An 11,746-nucleotide genomic window follows, 5' to 3' on the forward strand; every position below is an offset into this window, starting at 1 on the left:
TGAGGAATAGCCTGAGAAAAATCCTGAAACAGAAAAACTAACCATCCAACAATTTAGCATATGCTGTTAGGAATGAATGTCACAACATTCAGTTTGACAACCAAGTCCAGGACCATATGCTAAGTCTGTTAAGTTCCTGAAAACAGACTTTGCTAAATTTGATGTACTGTAAAAGACCAACCAGTCTCTACTTCAGTATCAGCTTACTGGAAGAACTGTCAAGACATCCAGTGTGACAGTTTCTCAATGATCCTTTGACCAGGTCTGTTATACTCTTGAAGACCAGACCTAAATACTGAATTGATATCAACCTGCCAATTATTCAGTACATGCTGTTAAAGATGGATGTCAAAACATCCTGATTAACATTCAAACAGAAGGCTATGTACCAGGTCTGTTATCATCTTGACAAGCAGACTGGAATACCAGCTGTGTTATGGCAGAAGGATTATAACATACAGAAGGAAAACAAACACAGGAAATTGTTAACCCAGTTCAGTCCAACATGACCTACGTCTGGGGGCATACCAAGCCAGGAAGAAGATCCACTATCAGCAGTATTAATTCAGAGTTAAACTCCCCCGTTTACAACCCTTCACTTAATCCCTACCCAATGCAATCTATACCTAGGAACTCCTAGATAGAAACCTCCAGTTTCCATTCCTATCACTACAAACACAATGTAATGTTCAAACAACTTGAACTTGCTTCACAGCTTCATTCAAGCACATAATCACTCTTGCCTACAGGCTTGAGTTACAAAAACTCTCAGCTCTGAACACTGAGAAACACATGGTAACCTTCCCACAGATTGAGAGGTTTACCTCACACACACCCCTAAAAATTCATTCTAAGAGGCTTCCAAAACTAGGTTACAATATGCTATTTATAACCTAATCACCCAACTGGATTTGGGCCTTCAGAAATCGCAGCAGACTTGTTCTTTGCTGTTACAACTTCAGCAGAAAAATTCTGCTACAAACAAGGTCTTCAATCCTAAAATCTCTCCATATATATCTCCATATTTAGAGCCTATATATATTCTGATTAAGTCTTTAAGACCTCCACATGAGAGCTAGGATATTCACCAAATATCCTTACTAATCCCAGTATATATACTGAATTAATTAATTCAGTTTTCTACACATGTACGATGTCACAGGCATGATGTCGTGACATCGTACATGACATGTTGGTCCAGATGTTGAACTTCTTCAACCCAACATATTAAAACAACAGAGATGATTACATTATTTGTTTTACAAAATTAATGCCAATCCTAAGGTATTAACACAAATGATGTCAAATTGGTGACCCTTTTGAAGGTCTTTGAAATAGATACAACCTTTATAAAGACACTTTTCTCATTTGGAGCTCACGTAAAAAGTTTAGTAAATTGGTGACACCTTTCTCAAAGTTAATAGATACAACCTATATGACTTAACACTTAGAAAAAATTTCAGCATATTGAAATTTCCAAACTTCCACCTCAAAATTCACCTTGATCCAAGTTCCAAATGGAAAAGTGTTCGACATAAGAATCGTTCCTCTTGATCTAAGCTTTCTAAAGAGTCCTATTTAATTCATTTTGGACAAATATTGCTAGGGTTACGCATGGTGTTAACAGTCCTGCATCAATGGTGAAAATAAAAACTTCAAATAACCATTTCACATTGCCTTTCCATTCAAGTTTCATTCCAACTTCAGAACATTTGCATTTGGACTTTAATGAGTTGCTTCATGGGCCTCTACACGCTCATGCAAGCTTGTGCATGACATTGCCAATTTTGGAAGAAATCTCAAGTGTGCAAATAATACTTCTCATTGCTATAAATAGAGACCCCCTGAGCTCATTTCAAAGGATCCCTGCGCGCCAGCTTTGCTCCCTCTCTTAAAACCCTCACAATCCATAGGAAAACCTGATAATTTTCATTTGAAAATTGAGTTTGAATCTCACTGTTTGGAGATTCAAAAACTCCAGGATCCGAAGCTTCTTACCATTCCTAATCCACTTTTGAAATCATTGGAGCAAGATCAAACAAGAATTGAAGCAAAGAAGCGCAAGTTCTGCACAACATTGAAGGTATTTTCCAGAATTTTTCGCTCTCCGGTTCTCACTCAATTCTCATCAATTCTCTTGGATCTTTGGTTGTCTGAAGTCCTACCAATGTAGGCAAGAAGATTGAGTTGCTTTGAGGTCAAATTGAAGCAACTCAATTGACATACCTCAAAATTCAACTCCTCATATCATTCGATATATTTAGGGTTAGTTAAAATTGAGGTCAGATTCGTGCTCTACGCCATTTTCTCTTTCAGATCATGTCCTCATTTTTTTATTTTAATCATGGTGATGACTGAACCAGTCCGACGAGGTTCGCCTGAGAAGGTGACCGACCATTTGCTCCAGCAGCGAGGTGGCAAGGTTCTGAGCCATTGATCTAGTTTAAAATGTTTTAATCTCACGCGTTGGTTTGGATGACCTGTGGTGTGGCGTGCTGACTAAGTTCCATCATGGAACGCGCGCTTGTGGCCACTTGATCTGCCACCTCAATTAATGAGGGAGATCAAGTGGTCCACGCTTTTTTGTATTTTCTGATTTTCATTTTATTCCTTTGATTTTCATTAATTCATATTAATTTTAATATTGATCCAAAAAATATGAGAGTTTCACCAAAAAAATTTAAATAAAATCCTCTTTCATATTTTGAATTAAAATTATTTTTTGGATCGTTATTAATGTTTTTCATGATTTAATTGATTTTATGATTATTTTCAATTATTTAAAAATACTTTTAAGTTTCCAAAAATTCTGAAAAATTTTCTTCAAGGTCCATTGACCTTGTTCGACCTATGATAAATCTCATTGCCATTTCTTCGGTATTTTGATGAGGTTTTAGGAATTTGACAAACCATATTTAATTTAATGCATTATTTTTAGTATTTTAAATTGAATAAATGCCAAATAATTATGTTGAGCCATTTTGATTGATTTGTGTAAGTTTGACTTGTGTTGTTGGGCCTTGGTCAAGGTTGATTTGACTTTGTTAGGTTAAGATCATTGGATTTAGGGGATTGATGGAATGTACATTTCATCTCCCAAAATGAATGGATGATCTTAATTTGGTAAAAGTCCTCCTTTGTCCCATTTGAGTTTGATCTACCTCCCCTCCCTCTTCATCTCATTCTCCTTCTTTATGCATTCATGTCATGGTCCTATGATATCTCTACATCCTAAGGCTAGTTGATTGCAAAATCAACATAAGTATGGATGAGATTAGGCCACCATTTTTGCATATTCTTTTTGTGTGTGGTATGTTCATGAGCATAGTTCATTATACTATGGCTCCAACATGAATTAACACCAAAACTCTATTGCCCGACCTCAAACAGTTGTGACTTCTACATAAGTCCAATTACGATTGCTTAACATAGCGCTAAATTTTGACACAAAAGGCATAACATTCTAGTTAGTGAGATTGTAAGTCTCCCCTCTTTCATGGTATTTTGTGGAAACTTGAGCTTTTTTTCTTCCTTTGGAAGATGTCTTGGTTCAAGGATATATGCTTGTGATAAGTAGGTTGAGTGTTCTCCAAAGAATGACTTAAAAAAAATAAAAGCAAAAGCAATACTAACTTTTAACTCATTGACAACTAACATTTAATTTCAAGTCATTTACTTTAATGCACTTTATTTTTACGCCTTATTCATTTGCCATTATTCATACCATTCTAATTGTTTATGTTAATGTCATTTTGACTTTGTCCATTTGGACCATATTTGGTGATATATTTTGCTTATGTATATTGTGTTTGGTTGTTTGTTCTTTGACCATTAATGTTCATAATAAGAACAAAAACCATAAAAAACATCTTGTGTGGACTGTTGGTTTGATATGAGACTTTTGGACTTAGAATTTAGGCAACACTCCTTATGCAAAGGACTTGGCCAATGCCAACTTTCATGTAACCAAGTGCTTGTAATCTGAAACTTCATCTGATACATCATTGAAGATCCATTTGAGTTCATCAACAACATGATCATTGTGAAGCTGTTATTTTGAACCTGTGACTTATGGCATTATGGAATTCATCTGCTACATAGACAAATTTGAAGAAGATCATGGAGTTGCTAAGCTTGAATGTGGCTATCTTTATTTGATACCTTGCTCTTCAAGTTGATATTATGTGCATTGTTTGTTGCTTGATTCTAATGTCCAAGGGAATTTGGGTTTCTATATGACATTCTTGTCTATTGGATTGCAGCCCATTGGTCAGATCTTTTCAACTCTTAACTTTTAAATTTATTCTTAGGATTCGTCTCTCCATCTCCTCCCCATTTCTTTAAATTCAAAATCTCTCCCTCCTTTTAAAAACGTCTTTGTTTGTACTTGTTTTCCTAAACTTAGACCATTTTGCAAACTAGAAACTTTGGCCTTATGCCATTGCCTTTTCAAACTTCTTTTCTTAATCAAACTTGTAAATAGAATTAACTATATTTGACTTAAAATTTTCAAAAGCCAAAAAGAACTAACTCATTCAAACCATTTTTAGGCCTTTCAAACCTAATTTTTGTTAAAAGAAAAGCATCCACTTTGAAATTTGTATCACGAACTACGAGGTTTTGATCCCTCAATTTTATGTTGGTACGTAGCCACAAGTCTGAAGGTCTTGTAAAACACAAAAATATAATTAATGAATTCTTTTCTCATCCCCCCCCCCATTCTATTTGTTTGCAAACATCATTTGTACAAAAACACGTATGCACACAAGAAAGGGCTCCCTAGGAGTACCTAGGACACTTTGGGTGCTAACACCTTCCCTTTGTGTAACCAACCCCCTTACATGTAATCTCTGGCATTTTATTAGTTTTGATTTGAAAACTTCTTATTTGTGGGTTTTGTTCGTACTTTTCCCATTTTCCCTTGGAAATAATAAAAGCGCGGTGGCGACTCTTGTTATTTGATGTCTCGCTTATCCATAGCTGATGATCATGAATTTACCGCTACATACCTAAGTTGACTTTTGGTCAACCGTTGACTTTTTTGTCAACCAGTTGACCAAAGTCAACTGATTCTTTTCCTAAACTTCTATCTCCACTTCTCCATAAACCATCTTTGATTCATTGATGGAGATTAATTCAAAGCTTTCCATGGTGGTGATATGCTACATGGTTGGTATTCATCTAGTTTAGTTCTGAGCACGGAGTTTTTCAAAGATATTGAGGTCCATATTCAATTGTCCATGAGAGAATACGCAGTTTTATCTAAGTTGACTTTTGGTCAACCGTTGACTTTTTGGTCAACTAGTTGACCAAAGTCAACCGATTCTTTTCCTAAACTTCTATCTCCACTTCTCCATAAACCATCTTTGATTCATTATGATTCACTTTGAAACCAAATGCTCCACAATATTCGACCATACAAAAACAATTCACAAGTATATTTCCATTTTCTTTGATCATGGTTAAATACAAGACAATTCTGCAATCACTTGAGTTAACCATCGCAATCACATTTCAATTTCATACATAAATCACGTTATAATTTTAATCACAAAGCCATTACATTTCAAAGTCACATTACACATATTCCACACAACATTTGCAGTCCAAAATAATAGCTTCAAAACAACTCTAAGCCCAATAGCCCAAACCCAATATCCATTTACAAAGAAAACACACATCCAATCAATATCCAATAATTTCGAGAACCAACTCATTCCACTTCTCCAATAGTTATATTCGCCAGTCTTCACTATGCTCTAGTAGCAAATACTACTTGGTCAGTTGATGCCCATTATTTGGCATTCTTATTATTTGGCATTCTCCTCGCAGGATGGTTTCCCCTCACTGGTAGAGTTCCAAGATGGAGAACTTAGATCACTGTACTGTTTATCAAAAGGAAATGTCTCAGACAAGGATAGTAAAAACATGCTGCAGACAACCAACAACACAGTACTACCAACGGGGAATGTTTGTGCAGTTGTAGCAGAAAAACAGAAAATAGAAGTAGAACATAAAACTGCTGACATGATCAGAAAAGGAGTTGCTACAATACTTGACAATTACAAAACTACGATTTTGGTAGAAGCCCCAAAATTTACTGTTTTGGACAACCTACAATTCCAATTGAAGCCAGCTCAGGGCCATGTCCCAAGAATTTTTGGTTCAAGTTTCATAAACCATGAAGCTGCATCTCAAATAGCTCCATCACAACGGGACCACCTAGTGAATCATCTCCTTATAGTCAGGAAGTGCCTGCAGAAAGGTACAATTCACTCATGCACAAGACAGGTGGAAATCGGAAAATCTTAAGGTTTCAAATCAGTAATGAAACAACCGCCCAAAATACCATATTGTTAGTGCAATGATCCGTGAGCCCTTTGCCTCAATCTGCCACTTTTAGTAGTGATTACAAAGTGCAAACAGTTGGCCCATACAATTCTAGTTTGACACATTGACCTCAAGGCAACCCGTAAACATGTCAACAATAATCCTGCAGCAAATGAAAAACTATGAAAGTGAGCTGGAGATTGAACACTATTCTTGTCTCGTCGATGCCCTTAGTCGTGCAGTGCGTATACAAGAAACCGAGAAGGTGGTATTGTCGGTGCCTTTTGAAGTTTCTGCTACAGTGTATAGAATATTGTCAAATGCTTGTAGGGTTCAGGGAGACAAAAAGGCTGGAAAACGCATCGTGGAAAAGCCTTTTAGCTTGGAGCCATCTAATGCGGCGCCTTCTGTTCTGTTAAATAGTTGCAACCAAATGCATTCCAGAACCTGCAACAACAACCAATTGCAACATTAAATAACAGAAATTAAAAACGGATTAGATGTTTCACAACCAACTGAACAAACCTTTCAAACGTATTTAATTACCCTGCCACTACCGATTCAACGGGACTCATCACCAAAATCAAACACAATCTCCCCTAACAAATCAATTCATTAAATGTAACGCACATTCATTTCACAGAAAAGAAATCTAACGTTTTATAATTTAACGGAAATAAAAAGCCAAATGCATACTACCTGATGCAACGTGAATCCAATAAGTTCTGGGCTTTTCACGAGCAACTCCGGCTACGGGCAGCTTCACAACTTTCCCAACCGATGTCACTTCATTGACACCTTTTGCATTGACAATGACATCACCCGTCAATTATGCAGACCTGCGGCATACTCTGCAATATCAGCAACCGCCACCTTTGTTCACGTCTATTGGCGGTCAACCAACTGATTTCATCGGCCTAACCACCATTTCCTGGAAGCTATCTGATCCATAACCTTCCCTAACTTCCAACTGCCCATGCCCGATTTCAAGCGTCAAGCCTGCTGCACCATGGGTTAAGCATACCAGTCACTGGACCTGTAAGAGAACAAGAGAAAACTACACCACGACCAATTCGCAGACCCGAAACCAAGCTGCAATACCATGATTCTGCAGCATTGAACCACAAATCTACTATCAAAATAATACACTAAGCCAAAGTAAGCCAAGGAAGAATCAATTGCTACCTCAGTAATCCGTTGCGCGAAGCCAAATCACCAAGCCCGTTTCACCATTAGGTCAAGCTCCGACAACTCAAATCCTGCAAAACAAATTCACCTGCATAATGAGTTTCCAATCTGCATCATTTTTCCTGACATAACTAATCTATTTCACTCCCTAACTTCACACCCGAAAACAGAAGATTAACTCCACATCTCAATTAACTGCAAATGTACCAACCATCAGCTAACTCTTTTTCGACAATTCTAACAGGTTATCATTTAACCATTCGGGTTCATAACAGACTCAGCAATATAATCAGCTTCACTACATTCACAAACAAGTCACGTCAGCAGTAATATTTCAATAAACCATAGCATGTCATACCAAGCAAAGTGTGCTACCATCAACATATTTCCAAACACATCTTATGCTACACAGTCACACGCGGGCCTTAACCGTAACAGAGTAAACACACCCAACTAAAACAACATTTATCCTCCCTTGAAAGGGATAGCTAGAACAGCCACTTGCAAGGTTGTCTTCAAGATTGTCTGTACCGTGCCATTATATGTTGTTGCTGCTTTTAAATCTCTGGAATCCCGTGCTCCTGATCGTGTCCTATTGTCGGCGCTACAGCTGATATCCGTGCCATTATATGCAGTTACTGCTTACTATCACTCCCTTGTTTTATTGACGGGAATGAACAGAAAGGAAAGCGAGAAACGCAAGGCAAGACACCAGCCAAGGCAAAACCGGATGCCGTAACTCAACTCCGAATTTGCAGATAAGATTCCTGTGCGTCTCCTAACAGCAACTCAATGAAGTTCCATCTGCATGAGAAAAAAGAAAGAATGAATGTAAATAATTGCATAACAGTAACCCACCTTTCCATCCCAATCATACGTCCCCTTAAATTTCTTTACCCTGGCCAAATCAGTGACTAGATTTCCATTTAACTAATCCTTTCAACAGTACAGCAAACAAAACAAACTTTCAAAGCTAGGTAACCCTAACTCACACTTCACAACCAGTAGACTTAGTTATTAATAATTAACTAAGCTAAAAGACTTAACTCAGTGAGTTGAAACTAACTAACTTCAATCCTAGTCATCCCACCCTAGCCTAACTCCCGACCAAAATAACAAACTCCTAGCCTAACTCCAATCCTCCATTCGATCCGAACCTGCACCCTATAAATTCAGAGCCTCACAATTCATTTTTGGGGATTTCTCACTTTTTTTCTTCTGGAATTGCTCACACTCTCCATCCTCTCAAACTTCACTATACGCTCAGAAATCACCAATCACTGTTAGAGCTTCAACATCAGAAGCTCTAATCGGTGGAGCTTCCTCAACACTCCCATTCTTCCTCACAGAGCGACACCACAAGAACGCGAAAACGGTAGCAGGAAAATCAATAGGAAGAAGAAGAAGTTGAAGAAGAAGAAAAGCGTCGCACAAGAAGAAGGAGAAAAGAATTGAAGAGGTACTTGAGGATCTTCGTGCAGATTGTTCACCTTCGTCCATAACTTCGGATTCAACGCTCACTGAGGAACTTCTCCTCCTCGCAGGTAGGATCTCGCTTCCGTTAGGCTTATTTTCATTTTCGCATGTAGTCTGAGATGCGTGGAAGTAGGTTTTGTTGGAACAAGATCAAACTTGTTCAAGGTGAATCAACGGGAAGTTGTTATTTTGGTGGTAGATAGGTTAACCGTGGAAGATGATGAAAATAGAGAAATAAGAAAAATTGAGATGAGAATATTGAATGGCATTATTCTGAAGCCATTAATCATAAATATTACAATTGAGGTCTATTTATAGTGTACAAACCACTAAACAAACAGACTAAACAAAGCATCCAAAACGTCTAATAAAATAAAACTGTTTTTCTGTTTTGCCTTCAGGAAATTGTTATTTCTGCAGCAAACAAGAAGCCTTCCAAAATAGTTTCTCAAATAAGTTATTCTCCAAAAACACTTCAAAAGCCAATTACACTGCATTTGACTTATTCTAATCATCCAACGCACCACCTTAAGTCAAATGTTCAATGTTCTTCATGCCCAACCTCACCACGAGTCGCTTGAAAACATCATTTGTAACCACTTTCGTCAACAAGTCCGCGACTTGTTCTTCACTTCTGCAGTAACTCAAACGTAACTGTCCAGAATTCACTAAATCTTTCAAGTAATGGAATCTCATCTCAATGTGCTTGCTCCTCCCATGTGCTATGGGATTCTTAGCAAGATTGATGGCTGAAACGTTGTCCACCAACAACAAAACAACTTCTCTCGTGCTGCTGTCCAGCTCAGCAGTAAGTTCACAAGCCACACAGCTTGGCATGCACACAATGACGCTGCAATGTACTCCGCCTCGCAAGAAGAGAGAGCAACTACCAGCTCCTTTTTAGAACACCAAGAGATTGGTGCTCCGTCGAACATAAAGACATAACCAGCCGTAGACTTTCGATCATCTTTATCTCCGTACCAATTGGAGTCGGTGTATTCAAGTAAATTACACCTTCTTCCCGTGTCACTTGCCGGAAACAAAATTCCACAGCCAAGAGTACCTTTCACATAACGAAGGATCCTCTTAACCGCTGCCAAGTGTGATACCTTTGGCCTCTCCATGAACCTACTAGCAATACCGACACTAAATGCTAAATCTGGTCGCGTATTGCACATATAACGCAATGATCCGATCAATCTCCGGTATTGAGTCGGATCCACATCTTGCTTTTCCTCGCTTTTGGATAGTTGTGACCGTGCCTCAGCTGGAGTTATGGCAGCATTACAATTCTCCATATCACACCTCTTTAAGATCTCCAAAGCATACCTACTTTGATGCATGAGCAACTCCAACTTTGTCTTTTGGAACTCTATGCCTAAGAAGTACTTCACATACCCAAGGTCACTCATTTCAAACTCCTTCATAAGCTCTTCTTTGAAGCTTGAAATGTACTTTTCACAACTTCCAGTAATCAACAAATCGTCCACATATAGACAAAGTATGATTACTCCTTCGCTTGCACCCGATTTCACATAAACACCATGCTCGGACACACACTTTTTGAAACCAATGTCGTTAAGAAAACCATCGATGCGTTTGTTCCAACTCTTGGAGCTTGTTTCAAACCATAGAGTGCTTTCCTCAACTTGTAGACCCTTGCCTCTTGATTTTGAACAACAAAACCAAGGGGTTGTCCAACATACACCTCATCATCCAATGGACCATTCAAAAAAGTTGATTTGACGTCCATTTGATATAACGGCCAGCTATTGTTATTTGCTATCTCAACAACTAACCGGATGGTTTCATGTCGAGCAACCGGAGCAAATACCTCATCAAAGTCTATGCCTTCCTTTTGCAAAAATCCCTTTGCAACTAATCGAGCCTTATGCTTGATTATCTCGCCTTTCGGATTCGCTTTCACTTTGAAGACCCACTTCACACCAATTGCCTTTTTACCTTTCGGTAAGTCACCCAACATCCAAGTATTGTTTTTCTCAATCGATTCAAGCTCTTCCTTCATTGCATTCATCCATTTTGGATCGCTTAATGCCTCCTCCGTATCTACCGGTTCGGATTCGGCCATTAAAGCGAAATGAATGAGATCACCATCGTTATTGATATCACTATCACGGAATACCTCATAATCTCGGAGTCTTTGAGGCATACCTCTCTGCCTCGTTGGTCGTCTACTCGATTCACCATTCTCTGTTGCGAATGGTTGCTGTCCAGCATCATTAACAGGCTAAAAATTCAAATTTCCTCCCAGGAAATCGATTTCCCCATGTGGTAAATCGATTTCTGGGCCTGCATTTCGAATCTCAGCAGCTTCAGGAAGTGCAATTTCGGGCTGGAAATCGATTTCCCCTTTCTGGGAATCAATTTCCTGGACTGGTATAGCAGAAATTCTGCTGTCAAAAGTCCGAATTTCATCCACGATCACATCTCGACTAATCACGATCTTCTTGTTACTCATATCAAACAACTTGTAGCCTCCGGTAGGATGATAACCAACAAGCAACATTTTTTCACCCTTGTCATCTAACTTCTTTCGAAGTTGACCCGGAATATGTCGAAACGCTACCGAACCGAAAACACGCAAATGACTCAAGCTCGGTTTGAATCCGGACCATACCTCTTCTGGAGTTACCTTTTCAGCTTCTTTGTAGGACACTTATTCAGCAAATAGGCGGCAGTAGAAACGGCTTCACCCCAAAGCTCTTTCGGTAAATTCTTCACTTTCAACATG

General features: G+C 38.5%; 1 long non-coding RNA gene across 10 annotated transcripts; it reads right to left on the reverse strand.

Moving 5' to 3' along the window:
- Nucleotides 1-5,489: 5,489 nt before the first annotated feature.
- On the reverse strand, nucleotides 5,490-9,266 carry LOC127105003 (uncharacterized). 10 transcript variants are annotated; one of them, XR_007794878.1, is made up of 6 exons: nucleotides 8,982-9,266; nucleotides 7,894-8,322; nucleotides 7,516-7,816; nucleotides 7,030-7,438; nucleotides 6,350-6,777; nucleotides 5,490-6,255 (listed from the first exon to the last, which is right to left on the reverse strand). It is a non-coding gene; the product is annotated as an uncharacterized LOC127105003 (long non-coding RNA). The 10 variants fall into 10 exon arrangements; XR_007794872.1 differs by having other exon boundaries at nucleotides 7,516-7,606; nucleotides 7,877-8,322; XR_007794877.1 differs by having other exon boundaries at nucleotides 7,516-7,589; nucleotides 7,679-8,322.
- Nucleotides 9,267-11,746: the final 2,480 nt, after the last annotated feature.

The sequence above is a fragment of the Lathyrus oleraceus genome, chromosome 7 (genome assembly GCF_024323335.1).
Source record: "Lathyrus oleraceus cultivar Zhongwan6 chromosome 7, CAAS_Psat_ZW6_1.0, whole genome shotgun sequence".
Taxonomy (NCBI): Eukaryota; Viridiplantae; Streptophyta; class Magnoliopsida; order Fabales; family Fabaceae; genus Lathyrus; species Lathyrus oleraceus.